The 17,785-nt window shown below is 40.9% G+C and overlaps 1 long non-coding RNA gene across 2 annotated transcripts in view; it reads right to left on the minus strand.

The window, feature by feature from the left end:
• LOC145656170 (uncharacterized) overlaps positions 1–17,785 on the minus strand; it is a 541,800-nt gene that overhangs the window by 509,852 nt on the left and 14,163 nt on the right. For both annotated transcript variants that reach the window (XR_014121865.1, XR_014121864.1), the window contains exon 2: positions 12,541–13,190. This is a non-coding gene — a long non-coding RNA (uncharacterized LOC145656170). The remainder of the gene's footprint in view (positions 1–12,540; positions 13,191–17,785) is intronic.

Raw genomic sequence — 17,785 nt, forward strand, 5'->3', positions numbered from 1 at the left:
ATAGTGCAGAGTGTGATGTGAGGGACAGAGAGCAGATGAGTGTCAGAGGGATGGAGACAGAGTGAAGGAAAAGACATATGAGGAACACCAGAAAGGGATGGACAGGTCAGACCATGAGGGCAAAAACCAAGAGAAGGATTTTGTACTGCACACAGCCACGAACAGGAACCCAGTGTAAATGTTTGAGTGTAGTAGTTATATGTTCCCTTAAGCTGGTGTGTGTAAGAACTCCAGCAGCCATTTTCTGAATGTTCTGCAGCTTCTTTAACCTACAGACAGGAAGCCCATAAAGAACAACACTGCAGCAGTCTAATCAACATCGCACAGCACTGTATTAGCCTAATCAGCATCACACAGTGCTGCAGTAGTCTAACTGGTATCATACAGAACTGCAGTAGTCTAGCTGGCATCACACAGCACTTCAGTAGTCTAATTAGCATCACAGAGCACTTCAGTAGTCTAATTAGCATCACACAGTGCTGCAGTAGTATAATCATCATCAAAAATGCCTAAATAAGTAACCTTGTATCAAAATTTGCATGCCTATATCCTTACACATAGATATATTTGCTGACTATTACGCCATTGTAACATTTTTTAAACAAATTAATTGCAATAACTAAACAATTGAATAATTTAAATTTAATGTCTCTTATACAATCATAAAGCTGACTAAGGCTGACAACCAATCAATAGGAGAACTTCTACCTTAAAGGATTAGTGTGACGGTTGAGTCTAAGGCATTGTGGGAATTGGAGAAATAATTGAATCATGTAGGTGTAACATAATGAAGAGAGGATAATTTAATAAAACATAGAAGGCTAAGGTTAGTCTAATTTTAATTGGCCCAGGCCATTCACTACCACTAAATGACTAAATAGGGATGTTGTGCCCTCTAGTGGGTGAGTCAGAGATAATTATGCAACAAAAATACTTGTGAAGTCTGGTATGCTTTATCATTAAAGTTGCTATAAGATCTTTTTTGGAAACACTTTGACTAAACTGTTTTATGTATTTGTAGCTACCAATAAACCTCTCTTGTAGGAGGATATATTCTGTATCTGTTAATTCTATGTGTACATTCAGCACATGGAATCTGCCAACATCCATTCCTGCATGTTCTTTCAGGATCAAGGCCTCTGGAATGGTGACTGATGTAGCAGAGCACCTAGGCAACTTTCAGTATGTGATAAAAATGAAAAATAATATTGAACAAGCTGGTATGCATGCACACATGTGCACACACAAGCAGACCTTTCTTAACCTCTACTCTTGCCAAGCCCAGTTCACCTGTTTCTTACAGTTTATGGAAGTTACTGTTTCTCCTTTCAATGTTCCTGTTATTAAAGACACATTTGTTACATATGTTTAATGTTCATAGGAATCATTATTTGTGACTTAATATTTTAATTTCAAAGAGCTGGACAAAGACTTTGAATTCCTCTGAACAGTACATGGAGATCAGATTACATCTCAGTAAGATGCATGATGAGATCTTGTACTGCAGCTTGTGTTCATTGTAGTTTTCCATGGAATGACCATGAGATTTGCACTAAATAGATGCCAGTCAGTTCAGTCAGCAATATATATTGCTAAAAAGATTCCCCTGTGTTCTAACAGGCAAAACCTGTATGTCTTGGTTGGATGTAATCATTGAATGTGTTGGATGTAATCATTGAATTAGAACTGAAATTTAATTAATTATTAAGATGCACAAAATATGGTTGTTTTTGATTGTGTAATGTTTTCCTTTTCCACATATGTCTTTTAGCACTTTAGTTCTGTTTAGTGGTTTATACTTCAGTGGAAACAGGTGCTTACATATTCCGCAGAAAGCAAAAAATAAAAACAACTAAACAACTACCAACTAATAAAGATGTCAAGTTGAACATGGAAAGTCTTGTTTTGTTTATTCATTTGTTGTTGTGGTTTCTCTTTATGCCGTTCTGTTGATTTGTATCCACTTCATGGCAAGTTGAAAATGATTTGATTCTATGAGACATTTGGAGGAAGTGCGAGTACAGAAAAAAAAGCGTGTAACTTAAATGTGACGTTCTTTAATAGGCTGTATCACTTTTTTTTCTGTGAGTCTGTGAGGACCTCATAAAGCATGGCTTGTGGCAAGTGGGTTAGTACAAGGGTAAATATGGGATAGGAGTGTCAGACGAGAGGCTGATGCCTCTTGCCATGAAGCAGACCCTCCAGCAGATCAGAGTGCTCCTGGACTGGGACAGTGGTCTGATCTCCTTCTTTGATCCTCTCAACAACAGATACGTGCACACTTTCAGACAAACATTCACCAAGCAAGTCTATCCATACTTCTATAATGTTTGTCCTGCTAAAACTATGAGGGTGTTACCAGAATAGGCTGCAACCACTAAGAACATTATGCTAGTGTAATGAAAAAAATTGTAATTATGGATGGCCTTTTCCCACTTGGCCAAAGTTTTTGCTTTTGGCTCAGTTTTCCATTGCTCTGAGGTTGTCTGCTTGAAGGATTCAAACCTAGTTTAAAGGTAATCAGACTTTCTTTTGTTTCCTGTGATCATATACCTTCAATCATTTAATGTGATAATGCTATTTCTATTTAGGAGTTGTTTTCCTTGTGCACGCAGATGCATGCAATTGAGAAACCATTGTTTAGTGAAAAGAATCAAATTTGTTGGCAACTTCCTGGATTTTCATTTATTTGCAATTTTCCTCAGAACTGTTGTGAGAATACACACTCCCTGATAAACAAATATAAAAGGTTTATTGTAGATATTTCCTGTCCACTAGACACCTCCAATGTTTGCTGTCTAGCAAATGTCAGCTGGGTTTACTAGTTTCTTGGAAAACCCATATTATGTGCATCACTTTCATGGTAACCTTTATAATCTCTGGACCTTTAGCTTCGCTGTTGATTTTCTCAAATACCCCAATATGGTCTTATGTAGCATTAATGCATGCTTTAAAATCTTCTAAGCCAAGTGAAAAGCACTCAGGTATTTACTCTTAAGTGCTGGTCATACTGCTGTTTTACTGTGATGTTTTCAGTGTTGTGTAATTACTAAATAGGGCTTAAATAAAACCATTGTCAGTGTAAGAAGGCTCAACAGCAGTACTCATCTACCGAAAAAACAAGATGTGAGTTAAGATGATTCTATTTCCCTTTTCATGTACACTGAAAAACATCAGAACAAATGCTAGGATATATTTTGTCTACAAACACATTTCTATTTATGGTCTTTCTTATCTTTTATAGCATCAAGGGTTCTTTGGAATTTCAGCAGAAAATGGAAGAGAGGAAGCTGTGTGTGAGTGAATGCTTGTGTGTAATGTCGTTTTCTATGTTGAGTGTAGCTCTATGATGTACCCTGGAGATCTGAAGTTTGAGAAGAGGACCATGTCTGCTCAGTTGGAGGGGGGTGTTCATGGCCTGCACTCGTAAGTCTTCGTCCTCTCTGCTCACTAAACTCCTACTACCGAATCCATCATGCTCAGAGGCTCTTTTAGGGAACACTCCACCAACTGTCAAGCAGTGCCACAAAAGCACTCAGGGACTGGAAAATAACCTGTGTGTGTCTGTTCACACAGTTTGCAGGCACAGTGTTATGAATAATAATACACAGTAATAGACCCCTGCTGATCTCCACTGAAATCTGAATGAACATGAAGCTGACAATTTATTTATGAATAATTAATTCAGATAAATTGTGGGTTTCTAATAGATAACAGGGTCATGACATAATGAGTAATGCCTCTATAGATTTCTATAGACAGAATTGGAGATCATGACCTCTCTTGTTCTGCTTTTCAAGTAGGGCAGTGCAAAGAGCTTTCTTTGATGATGTTATCAAAGATGTGAAGATGTATCCCTAGGCACTATCTAGCTGAGAAGAGGTCTCTGTCTATTACTGCCCTCTAGGCCGTCATCTTTATTCTCTGTAATGGAGGCTTTATCTGCACTAGATCCCACACTAGAGGACACTCTCAACTGTGGCCTTATGATTGTCGTACTGCTGGGATGCTCTCTCTCTCACACACGGATGTTCGCATACGCTGCTCTATTTTGTTTACAGTTAGGCTTCCTTTGGCTGCCTCTCTGTCTCCCGTGTCCTCTCAAGCAGTGGTGGGACATTAATGCCACTTTAATGGATAGGCTGTGACATGACGCCAGCTTAAGAACATTAACACGACATCATTGGACAACATACTCTTAGGTAGATTAACTTATTCCATACTCCAGAATATGCGCTCAACTCTGCAAATCAAGCAGGTATGTTCAATTCATGCTACTGGGACATGAAGTTTGAAGTTGAAATTGACCTCACATGTATGCACACAAAGTGTCCGAGCTTCTGCTAGTCGCAGGTGGCTATGGGAGCAATCATCAGTCATGTCTCCTCGTTCTATCAGCATGGGTGTGTGGAACTCCCCACGGTCATTTGGTATATGATGCACTAACTGATATGAGAATGTGAGAGTGTAGCATGTATGTCTCAGTGAACTAATTGGTATATATTTTTTTATTTGGCTTGTTTTTCTTTGTTTGTTTGTTCTGTGGTCTTTGATTCAGTGATTTTCTGATCCTGCCTGGCTTCATTGACTTTACCTCAGATGAAGTGGTGAGTTCTTTTGCAAAATGCACCAAAACAGCTCAGCAGGTTTCCTGACATGCCCCATAAGGGCTTACCAGTGTGTGTGTTTCAGTAAATACAGCACATCTAGTAATGATTTAGTGAAGGGGGCGGGATCTTCCTAATTAATTAGGGAGCTGGCGGTCTCCTCTACCTTCAGTGAGATGGAGGAGCTGAGTCAGTTGCCATGTAGTGCGAACACGACTACAACAGAGGGTGGAGTGTGGCATAGTGTAAGAGAGGGATGAAGGAGTACAAATAAGATGTGCAAAATAGGTGGTGTTGGCATCCCAGGTGCATAGGGTGTGTTGTCACAGGCAGAGAGGCTGAGGGGGGTGTGTGTGTGTGTGTGTATGACAGTGTGAGGGAGGAGCGAACCAAAATTCCCATGTGTAATGGATATGGGATAGTAAATATTGTGGTATTTAAATTTGGTGTTACATTTTGTGTGTGTGTGTGTGCTGGAATGTGGGAGAGAACGTAGGATGTTTTTGTCTGTCTTACCACAGGGAGGTTAAACTGATGCCCTGCTTATAAAAACAGCAATATTTGTGCTTTGAATGAGCACATCCAAGTCACTTGAAGTCAAATTAATAATGGGACAGAGATGTGTGCATATATGAAAGCTTTCCAAAGTAACACCCCAAACTGTTCTTATCTTTGTGCAATGCATAGTCTGTATGAAAATACAAGCATGAACATAAACAAAGATAATTGTTCTGTAGAACATTGGTTCCTTTCTGTTACCATTTGCGTCTGTCATTCAGGATCTGACCTCTGCTCTGACCCGGAAGATAACCCTGAAGACGCCGCTTATTTCCTCCCCCATGGGTACTGTGACTGAATCCTCCATGGCCATCGCTATGGCTGTGAGTATCCCCCACACACTCAAAACCATGAAGTCCTGTTGCTTTTCCATTTAGCTTTCTGTGATTTTGTATTACAGCTCATGGGCGGTATTGGGATCATCCATCACAATTGCACCCCAGAGTTCCAAGCAAATGAAGTCCGGAAAGTTAAGGTGTCAAACTTTCAGTGAATTGTCTTAATAGGAATATAATGAACAACACGTTGAACATGCAGATTTACACACAAGCTTCCCTAAGGCCTCTCATCAGCAGAGCAATATATGGTGTCATGGCAGAAATTCGAGCAGGGCTTCATCGCGGATCCGGTGGTGATGAGTCCATAGCACACGGTCGGAGATGTGTTTGAGGCCAAGGTGCGACACGGCTTCTCTGGAATCCCTGTCACCGAAACCGGCAAGATGGGCAGCAAGCTTGTGGGAATCGTGACGTCACGAGACATTGACTTCCTCTCAGAGAAGGACTATGACCGGCTGTTGGAGGAGGTTTCTGATTCATCTTTGATTGTACATACAATATACAAAAGGTTTTTAAAAACACAAATGAATCACATATGACATACAATGCTTAAAAATATAGGTGGAATAGAACTATCATGAAATTGTGATATTTCTGTGTCAGTGTGTGAAAGAGGGCAATATATATATATATATATATAAAAATAAAAAATGTGTATATATATGTGTGTGTGTGTGTGTGTGTGTGTGTGTGTGTGTGTGTGTGTGTGTGTGTAAAATCACATTCTTTAAACTCACATCTTTTTGTGATTTATTTGTGATATTTGCCAGGCAATGACAAAGAGGGAAGATTTAGTGGTTGCACCAGCAGGTGTTACACTCAAAGAGGCCAATGACATCCTGCAGTGCAGCAAAAAAAGGTCTGATTCTTCATCTTTTCAGCTTGAGAAGTGAAACTGCTTCTAAAGGACTTTGAAAGGTTATTTTCACTTCTCCACTTCTTCTCTGAGTAACGGGTCGGTCGTGGGGACGCTTGTTGATTGCAGGTAAACTGCCCATTGTGAACGACAGTGATGAGCTGGTGGCTATAATTGCTCGCACTGATCTGAAGAAGAACAGAGACTACCCTCTGGCCTCTAAAGACTCCCGCAAACAGCTGCTGTGTGGCGCTGCCATCGTTACCCGTGAGGATGACAAGTACCGGCTGGACCTGCTCGTGCAGGCAGGAGTGGACGTGGTGGTGCAGGTAGGTCTTAAGGTCCTAAAGGGAGTGGGATTAGTCTCCATCCTGAGTATGGTGCCTGAATCAAATGACAAACTATTTTTGCTATGAGGCTGTGTAACACAGGACTGTGATTGGACATAGTGAATTTTTTCTGAAGGCTGTGTCTATTGTTTTAGGACTCATCTCAGGGAAACTCAGTGTTTCAGATCAGCATGATTAACTACATTAAACAGAAGTATCCTGAGCTCCAGGTGGTGGGGGGGAATGGTGAGTCACAGTTCTCACATTTGCTTGTTCTGTAAACTGAGAGGGTTGAGGTAGGTAAGAATTGATGGTGTTTGGTTCTTTTCATTTGTTGCTCTGTTCACTTTCATCCTTCTTCTCTCTCGCTCTGTCTCTGTGTATGTCTGTGTAGTAGTGACAGATGCTCAAACGAAGAATTTGATTGGTGATGGTGTGGATGCTCTTAGAGTGTGGATGGGTTATCTTTGATAAGACATCGTATACCAGAAAATTGTTTAAAAGATGGTAATAGCTAAACCACCAGACATAATAGTGATGGATAAACAGCAGAAAAGAGTCATAGTGACGGATGTAGCAATCGCAAGAGATAGCAACATCAGCAACAAGGAACATGAGACGCTAAAAGAAGAGGAAACACTGGCTCTGGTAGCAATCAGAGCACCAGGGGTTTAGGGACGATGACCATCAAACTGGGAGAGTGGCTCCAGCAGATCCCAGGAACAACATCCGAGATCCTCATCCAGAAGAGTGCAGTCGATGGAACACTTGGGATACTATGCAGGCAAATGTATATATTGTAAATTCCTGTTCTTTTTTATCAACATTCTTAGAACATAATTACTGTTCTAAGTTTACAACATCTGGTCGAGGTTTTCGTTTATTCAAGATGCATCCTGTAGTGCCTTTTCACATTTTTGCACTATTTCTTAATTTTGAATCAAATGTTTCAAAAATAATAATACAATCCACAAGGAAATGAAAACGAGAATTAAATCAAACTTATTGTTTCAGAAAGATTACTACTCATTCACACACCAGGACGCTACATCTTCTGGAGTATTATGCTCACGTTTCTAAACTTTTAAACATTATAATGTATTTCAGTTATGGAAATCAGTTAAACACTATAGGAAGGCCTACAACAGGAATGTACTACAAATACCATCCTACTCCAGCACCCCTAATCGTCCACTCCCAATGGTGGGATATCCCTGAATAACAGTTGAATGCTATCTTTGCCTATATTTGCCTCTGTCTGTCTTTCAGGAGACTACAATATGAGAGTTACACACTAACATTAAAGATGAATAATGAATTAAGTAAATGCTGCACCGGCTAACATCTACTTTCTTCCCTGTTTTATTACCTGTATTATTATTTATAATATTTGTGAGCTGAAAACATGATATCCACCAAAAACATGATTCACTGACTCATGAACAATGTCAACAAATCTACACCCACACACGCACACACACACACACACACACACACACACACACACACAGCAGGTGAGTTTTCTGTGGTGGCAGATGGGTCCAAGTGGGCTCATACTGGCCCTGCCCACATGTCGCCTCCTGCAGGTGTCAACCGTAGCCACTGTGCTCCATGTGCCCTTTCTCCTCTGCCACTGCTGGGAGAGGGCTCTGCCCACCCTCCTGACATGCTCCGCTACGCCTCCTGCATACCCCCTTTGTGCTTCAGACAGAGGCCAAAACCACTGGCTTTGCTGGTTCCAGGAACAGCCTGAGGTTGTCCAGGAGAGTGAAAGAATGCTATACCTTGCAAGGTATGATGGTCTTCATTGAAATGGGGGTTAAAAACATTTCAAGCCAGTGTTTTGTGCACTGACATCCCTCCTGCTACCGAAGGCCACCCGAGTGTTTCTTGTGTTTGTGAGTGTGAGGCAAAGGAGTGTGAAAGTGTTTGTGTGGATCAAGATGTAAATGCATGAAATGAAACGTACTGAGGCTATGTTTATTGTCACATATTTTATATCTAGAATGTTGGCCTACCTCCAAGTGAATTTGCACAAAGACCAAACATTTGTGTGGGGTGTTTGTTTGTGCATGTGAATATAGATGTGTGTAGTTCAATGGTGTATACATGTGTACATGTGAGTATGGATGTGTAAGTGTGAAAGATGTGTGTGTGTGTGTGTGAATTATATATTTGTTGGGGGCACATTCATATACTGCCACACTGCTATTCTCTCTGCTACTTTCTGTTTTTCAATTGGTGGATTGGATTAGGGCCTGTCAGAGAGACTCTGAGAGATCTGGTGAGCCCTGATTGTGATTCTTTTTGTTTCTCTCTCTCTCTCTCTCTCTCTCTCTCTCTCTCTCTCTCTCTCTCTTTGTGAGTGTGTGTTTGTGTGTGTGTCTCTTGTCAACACAGTGTGAATAATTTTGATTTTAATTGGTTCGTTGTTATGACATTATCTCTCAACTCTCTCAACCGTCTAAATCACACGCGCACACACACAAACAGTGACACCCCCCATCCTATAGTCCACATTCATTCATGAGAAACAGAAAATTTCAATTTGAAATGTATTGGATTGAATAACAAAGATCCTTTTCTTTAGAACCATGCACAGCATGGACATGACAATGTTGTGCTAAATGGTGTGATCAAACCCTATCATCATCCTTCCCAGCAAAGCCCTGATCTACTCCTTCTGTAGTGAGCTAAACGCTATTAATAAACTCCCAAACTCCTCCAGTGCTCTCTCACCATTCTGAGCAGAGCCTGTGCCAGGCCTGCAATTTTATCAACTACATCACAGCTCTGTTTTCTCTCTTCCAAATGTGTAGAGAAAACACACACACACACACACACACACACACACACACGCGCGCGCGCGCGCGCGCTCTGTATTCTGACAGTCCCTGCAATGCTCCACTGTAATCCTCTTAGCCTGTAAGCGCTGGGCTCTCCCTGCAAACACACCCTAAACCCAGCACAGCATGGGACTATGTGGAAGACCACTTGCACAAACATCGACCGCACAGCTCTTTTTGCCTTTGCTTGCTATAGTTTCAACTGCTCGATGCACTGAAATGCCAAATACAGAGGCTAAAGCTCGAACACATGCGCCATGAACCAGCTGCACCCATTCCGAGGTAAATCAAATACACAGTTGCCAATGTTTAAAAAAGCTTTTTGAGCTTTTTACATTTTATTGATTTATTTTTTTTAAAGAACATGAGGACTTTTTCATTTGTATTTTTTCAGAATGCTAAATAGTAGTAGTCCCAGTAATTTTGTAGTTCCAGTAGTATCGTCATTCAGGTCTCCTTTATCAGGTTTTGGATGGATTGGTAGAAGTTCATATTGACTGGTTATAAACATAGTTCTGATGTAGTCAAGCACAGCGTCTGTCTCTTTGGCCAGTTGGTAATCATAGCCTTTTTATGTGCTCGGGAAACCTTTCTGCATACTACCGATTTCTTTAGCTGGTCCTCCTTGGGAAGTGTGTGGTCCCTTTGAGCAGTACAAAGCTTCCCCAGCCATGGCTCTCCCCATGCGCTGCTGCTTAGTTTTCTTCCCCACTACTTTGTCCCATAATGTCTTCAGGTTCTTTCTTTCACACTTTGGGTTTTGGTTTTCACTCTCTAGAGCCTCTCTTTCACTCTTCAGGTGTTGTCTTTCACTCTCAAGATTCTCTCTTTCACCCTTCAGGTGTTGTCTTTCTCTCTCCAGAGCCTCTCTTTCACTCTTCAGGTGTTGTCTTTCACGCTCTAGATCCTCTCTTTCACTCTTCAGGTGTTGTCTTTCACTCTCAAGATTCTCTCTTTCACCCTTCAGGTGTTGTCTTTCTCTCTCTAGAGCCTCTCTTTCACTCTTCAGGTGTTGTCTTTCACGCTCTAGATCCTCTCTTTCACTCTTCAGGTGTTGTCTTTCACTCTCAAGATTCTCTCTTTCACCCTTCAGGTGTTGTCTTTCACTCTCTAGATCCTCTCTTTCACTCTTCAGGTGCCATCTTTCACTCTGTTCATTTTTTGTCTCCTTCTGCTTCTCCTCCAACTCCTTCCCACTACATTCCTCCTCAAATTTTCCAATTTTAACACAGTGTCGTTTTCTAATTTCCTTCGTATCTACTCTGTCAGGTAGTTCTTGTTGCAATCTACTCATTGCTTTTTGTGTGTTCCTGTCCAACAAAATCTTCGTTTTCTTCTTCTTCGAAGATCTTCTGTGAGAGCAGCAGAACTGCATTTTGCTGCTGCAACCTCCCATTTCTGTCAACAGACTGACCAATTTTACCTTTGTCAAGCAGATTATAAGAATAGCTATTATGACAATGGTCAGTGATATTATGACATCACAGTTTTGGTTTTGTTGACAATTCCATTGTCATCACACAGAATAGAATAGAATAGAATAAACTATTGTGGGCTTGCTTTGTTTTCACTTTAGCCTTAATTAGATTAATTAGATTCATATGTTTGCTTTAGATTTGCCTTTTTACATTTTATTTATACCATGAAAAACAATACAGAAATAATTAAAGAAGTCAAAGCCTTTGTCACAGTCTCTCCAGACATGCCTTTCTCTGGTTGTCAAAAAGACAAAAGAGATGATTGTGGACTACAGAAGGATGCAAATGCCTCACACCCTAATACATACAGTGAAGAGTGAGAACATACACTCTCTTAAAATCACAAACAATCTCTCATGGTCCCTGAGCACTTTTTCCTTAGTGAAGAAAGCTCTGCTTCCTGAGGAGACTGAAGAAGGACAGCATGTCCGTCATCCTGATCTGGTCTGCAACAGCATCATAGAGAGTGTCCTGACCTGCGCCATCGCTGTCTGGTACTGGCACTGCTCCCCCTGCTCTTTTGGATTGTTTAGTTGAATTTAGCAGTCTGCTCTCAAATTTTCTGTGCCTGTTTTCTGGGATTCTGAAATTCAGGCAATGTTTTTGTTGTTCTTCTGCAACACTATTAAAACTCTGAACTCCTCAAACTATTTTACTTCTCTAAGTAAATCTGTCACACATTTGTCTAGTACAGAATTATTAGATTTCTTTCTTTGACCATAAGCAAGATACACACATTTACTTTGCACATTTACATATTTCTTTGTCTGTTTCTCTCTATCGCTCTCCTTTTCTCAGAGAGTTGGATAAGAGATTAAGGACACTTCCTGAGGCAGAGAATGATTGGTCAGTAGTACATTAGAATGGCCCTACATACATTTCATCATTCCATATCTTTTCAGTGGTTATCAAAACCATTTATACACTTTTGCAGTTAAACAATGTTAAGATATTGATTAGTGTTTCAGTCAAATCAGTCTAACTCTGAAAGTATGTGTTTACCTTCCATATGAGACGCTATTTAAGACTACACACACATCAGATTTTGCAATGAAAATAAAAATGATAAAACAAACAAAGGGAAATAGTCAGTGTACACACACACACACACACACACAGTCTGCATAATAAAACAAACTTTATTTAATAGTCCACAATTTGGTAAGGTGACCTGCAATTTTAAAATCCACATTCCACAGTCTGCATTTCTCAAGCATTGCAGATTATTATTATAATGTTAAGTATAGAGACGATCTCTATGCTGCATTAGTTCTGCTGTCCTACTGCAGAGGTACACGTGGTCAAAGTGCTGTGTGTAGGGGTAGAGAGAGAGAGAGTGAGGGAGAGTGTAGAGAGGGAGGGTGGGAGTGTTAGAGAACAATAATCAAATACATTAGAGCAATCTAGCCAGAGAGACCAATGAAGACTTTGTCCCTAGGGTGTGGCAGTCACTGCTATAGGTGTGTGTGTGTGTGTGTGTGTGTGTGTGTGTGTTCCTGTCTTGGAGGGGATCGAACACTTCACTTACCATAAGGAGGCAGATGGCGGATTCAGGCATCAGCTGTATAGCCATGCTCCCCTGCTGCTCCCTCCCTCACCCAAACCTTAGACGCACTGCACAGGTAACACCCAGCACCTCCAGCACACTGGCAATGCCCACGAGACCCCCAGCACAGTGGCTCTCCGCCGTAACGTTCAGAAAACGCAAAGTCAAGACTCAAGCAACACCAGCTTCTGGGCTCCAGGCAGAGAGTTGTAGTGCAGCCTGCTCCTATTGTCCAATGCCTTGCAAGCGCTGGCTGAAAGGTCCACGTGCCAGCCCCTTGTCTTGTCGTTCCGCACAGTCTTTCCCTCTTCCGTCAGGACCCCCGGCTGTTCTGTCTGCGCTCTCTCACACACTCCTGCTTCTGTGACATCCAACGGCCAGTTAAAGCTCCCTCCTCCCCTCAGAATGGGTGCTGGGACATGCACACATGCGCGTATGCACACAAACACACACACACACACACAAACACACACACAAGCACTGGCTCCCCTCCTTCTCTCTCCCCTTCATGCACACTCTCACAGGAATGGTGATAGGACATGGATCGGCTTCTCGGGTGGAGAGGAGGGGCAGCAGAAGCCCATACATCCGCTTGTGTACTTTTCCGCTCCCAAATCCATCGCATCACACTCCTAAAACCAGGGCAATGAACAAGAGAGAAAGAGGGAGAAGGAGAGAGGAAGAAAGAAGGAAGGAAGAGATCAGTCTCACCTCCAGACTGCCTCTGAACTCATTTCAAGCTCTGCAAGGCAAAGGCACTGGCAAATACAGACACGAATGCATACACACTCACACCTCAACCCCCCCCTCCACTGTTTGTACATGAGATGGTTCTTATAGTCTTTTTAACCTCTTGTTTGCTAGCAGAAAGCAAATAGAGCATATAGGGATAAGAGAGAAAGAGAAAGAATGACATAAAAAATAAGAATGAGATAAAAAGAGATCCAGATACATGAAGCACATGTTGATGAGGGTTGGACTTGCAGAGGCCACATGGCAGTCACGTTAGAAGTGTTGATGCAGTAACTGCATCTGCAGCTAAACTAATGCTGCGTGCGTGTGTGTGTGTGCATGCGTGCGCGGGTCTGTGTATATGTGTATCTTTTTCCATTCTCCACCAAAAAGAGGCCAGGAGGCAATTGTCTCTCTAGAGATGTAACACACTTTCTGCAAACATATCATCAGATAATGGCAGAACACCTTACAACACACCAATGCATATCTGTTTACATATACAGTTGAATCATGAGAGATTATGCAAGGTGAGAATTATGATTTTAATGTCCTCTGGTTCTATGGCTTTTGATACAGCCTGTGCTAACTGAACATGGTTTTTCTTTTCTCCAAGACAATTGTGTCTCAGTTTTATTGCAGCTTAATGGTTTAATGCTTGGTTCCTAATATACATATACATATACATGCATGCACCCATACACACGTTTTTTCCTTGACAAGCTCTTATAGGCCTCTGGACTAATTAATCCCCAAGAAAAGTGAAATGACAAATATTTATATATATACACACACACACAGCGCTTCACTTTTTCCACATTTTATGTTATGTTACAGCCTTATTCCAAATTGGATTAAAAAAAAAATAATTCCCCTCAAACTCCTACACACAATACCCCATTATGACAAAGTGAAAAAATCTTTGTTTGGAGTTTTTGCAACTTTATTAAAAATAAAAAAAACAAAAATCACATGTACATAAGTATTCATAGCCTTTGCTCAATACTTGGTTGAAGCACCTTGGGCAGCAATTACAGCCTCAAATCTTTTTGAGTATGATGCTACAAGCTTGGCACACATATTTTTGGGCAGTTTCTCCCATTTTTCTTTGTAGAACCTCTCAAGCTCCATCAGGTTGGATGGGGCGCGCCGGGGTACAGCCATTTTCAGATCTCTCCAGAGATGTTCAGTTGGGTTCAAGTCTGGGCTCTGGCTAGGCCACTCAAGAACATTCACAGAGTTGTCCTGAAGCCAGTCCTTTATTATCTTAGTTGTGTGGTTAGGGCCATTGTACTGTTGGGTGAACCTTCACCCTGGTCCAGAGCACTCTGGAGCAGGTTTTCTTCAAGGATGTCTCTGTATGTTGCTGCATTCATCTTTCCCTGACTAGTCTCCCAGTTCCTGCTGCCAAAAAACAACCCCACAGCATGATGCTGCCACCAGCATGCTTCACTGTAGGGATGGTATTGGCCAGGTGCTGAGCGGTGCCTGGTTTCCTCCAGACATGACGCTTGGCATTCAGGCCAAAGAGTTGAATCTTTGTTTCATCAGACCAGAGAATTTTGTTTCTCATGGTCTGAGAGTCCTTCAGGTGCCTTTTGGCAAACTCCAAGCAGGCTGTCTTATGCCTTTTACTGAGGAGTGGCTTCCGTCTGGCCACTCTACCATACAGGCCTGATTGGTGGAGTGCTGCAGGAATGGTTGTCCTTCTGGAAGGTTCTCCTCTCTCCACAGAGCAATGCTAAAGCTCTGTCAGAGTGACCCTTGGGTTCTTGGTCACCTCCCTGACTAAGGCCCTTCTACCCCGATCACTCAGAGTCCTGGTGGTTCCAAACTTCTTCCATTTACGGATGATGGAAGCCACTGTGCTCATTGGGACCTTCAATGCTGCAGAAATTTTTCTGTACCCTTCCCTCGATCTGTGCCTCGATACAATCCTGTCTCAGTAGTCTACAAAGAATTCCTTGGACTTCATGGCTTGGTTTGTGCTCTGACATGTACTGTCAACTATGGGACCTTATATAGACAGGTGTGTGCCTTTACAAAGCATGTCCAATCAACTGGATTTACCACAGGTGGACTCCAATCAAGTTGTTGAAACAACTGAAGGATGATCAGTGGAAACAAGATGCACATGAGCTCAATTTTGAGTGTCATGGTAAAGGCTGTGAATACTTATGTGCATGTGATTTTTTTGTTTTTTTTATTTTTAATAAATTTGTTACAATTCCAAACAAACTTTTTTTACTTTGTCATTATGGGGTATTGTGTGTAGAATTTTGAGGGGAAAAAAATAATTTAATACAATTTGGAATAAGGCTGAAACATAACAAAATGTGGAAAAAGTGAAGCACTGTGAATACTTTCTGGATGCACTGTATATATATATATATATATATATATATATATATATATATATATATATATATATATATATATATATATATATATATATATATATATAGAGAGAGAGAGAGAGAGAGAGAGAGAGAGAGAAAGAGAGAGAGAGTGTTTATTATAATGGCTTTGTTTGCATACATGGATGTCCTTACTTGAGCAGTCATAATTCATAATCATAATAATTCACTAAAATGATTCATTATAGCTAATGTTTTGAAATAATGAAATCATAGTGTCTGTGATTTCTTTTTTGTGTAAAGTGTCAGACTTTGTTTTTACTAAGATGTTGGGCCCATCAGTACCACCCTAGCTGCTAAGAACTGCTACTTCCTTTACTAAGCCTGTATTCCTCTGTTCACCACACTGCACTCACACTCAATGTGCAACACAATTAATGTGTGAAGAATTGTGAGTTTACTAAAATCTAATGGCTTTAGTTCACTCATTACACTTTAGTAAATCTAAACTCCAATTTCTTTTTTCTACTGAAAAAGAGATGAGCATTAGCTAATAATTAGTAATAGCTACTCTGCAATCTGAAATGGTTTTTTGTTTGTTTGTTTGGCATACATATTACCTCTTGGATTTTAAAGTTCTTTGAATCACAAAGAAAAACAATACGAGACAGTATGATGCTGCAGTAATTTAATCAAAAGCACAAAATTGATTATTCAGAATAAATTAACAGACAGGAATTAGGTCAAACCTTCTAATCATGTTTTTGTCAAATGTAATACTGTATACATACTACATTAAAAAGACAGAAAAAAGAAAAGAAAAGTATAGGAAAATGCACTATTAAATGCACAATTATGAAGTTATGCATATTGGTCAGCATCATCCTCAGTTATAGCCTTCATCTCAGTTGCTGGTTTGTCTTCCTCCACCTTCTGAATTGGTTCCTTCATTGCATCTATTGCCTTCTTCAGATTGAGATTGTCCTTTTCACTCAGTGGGGCCAGTGCTGGGGTAAGGATTGTCTTGATTTGAGTTATTCTTTCCTCGCATCTGTTGTACAACTCCTTCCTGTTTCTTGCTGCAAGGCTGTTGATACCATTTTGGGCAGATTCGCATTCCTTCCCTAACTTGTCAATCTCTGCAAGGAACTGAGGTGAGTTTGGATCCATGGTCATCAGTCTTCCCAGAGTACTGACATTGTTCATCAGGTACTGGACAGACACCTCAGTGTAAGTGGTAGACATCATGTTAACCAAATAGGCGTAGGCAGAAGCATTCAGAGCATTAGTGTAGATTTTGTCTTTGACAAACATGCTGTAGGTGTAGTTGTTCTCTACAGCTATTTCAACAGTCTGCTTAAAATGTTTAAGATTTTCACTAAGAGTGGTCTTAACAATGTTTGAAATGATCTGAAAGAAGTGCACCAGTTTCTCCCACTGTTCTTTCACCTGCCCCATGATTTCCAGGCCTTTCGCTAGCACCACAATTCTCTTGTTGAAGTCGATCTCCTTGAGATTATAATGTTTCAGCTCACTCACAATTTCAGCAAGAGCTTTTTTCTTCTGATCCAAGTTGTCCATAGTCTTCTCGTTCCGTTCATTTGCAATTTTTAGCTGGGTTTCAGCCATTTGTAGACGTAGATGAGATTGTCTTAAGTGCATCTGGACCACATCTGTATTTGCTGAGTCATAGATTTGCTGTTGACTTGACTTGGGGGGTGCTGTCAAGAAAGATGGCTGATTTGTAAAAGACTTGCTTTTGGAATAAAAGGCCATGGCCCTTACATTCAGTTCGTCAATGGCTTTAATAAGCTCCTCTGTTTTGGCATCATCACATTTCCCCTCTGGAGCATATTTACCTAGCTCTGTTAAAGTGGAGATACCCTTGTCACAGATGCCTAGTGCCTCGGATTTAATCGGGCATTCAGCTTCTTGCTGTATATCTCTGCTGACTTGCTGAAATAGTCCCACCAAGTAATCAGACTTTACCGTTTGCTTCTCCTGATCATACACCTCAGGCCAATTTATTTCCTTACCTTTGCAAAGTTCTTCCATTTTCTCAACCACTAGTAGAAATGTTATAGATTTAGAAAATATGTTACTTGTTGCCAACATTTCATCCACGTTACTCTTCATTC

Source organism: Electrophorus electricus, unplaced genomic scaffold (assembly GCF_041902795.1).
Source record: "Electrophorus electricus isolate QZ-2024a unplaced genomic scaffold, ASM4190279v1 Scaffold53, whole genome shotgun sequence".
Classification (NCBI taxonomy): Eukaryota; Metazoa; Chordata; class Actinopteri; order Gymnotiformes; family Gymnotidae; genus Electrophorus; species Electrophorus electricus.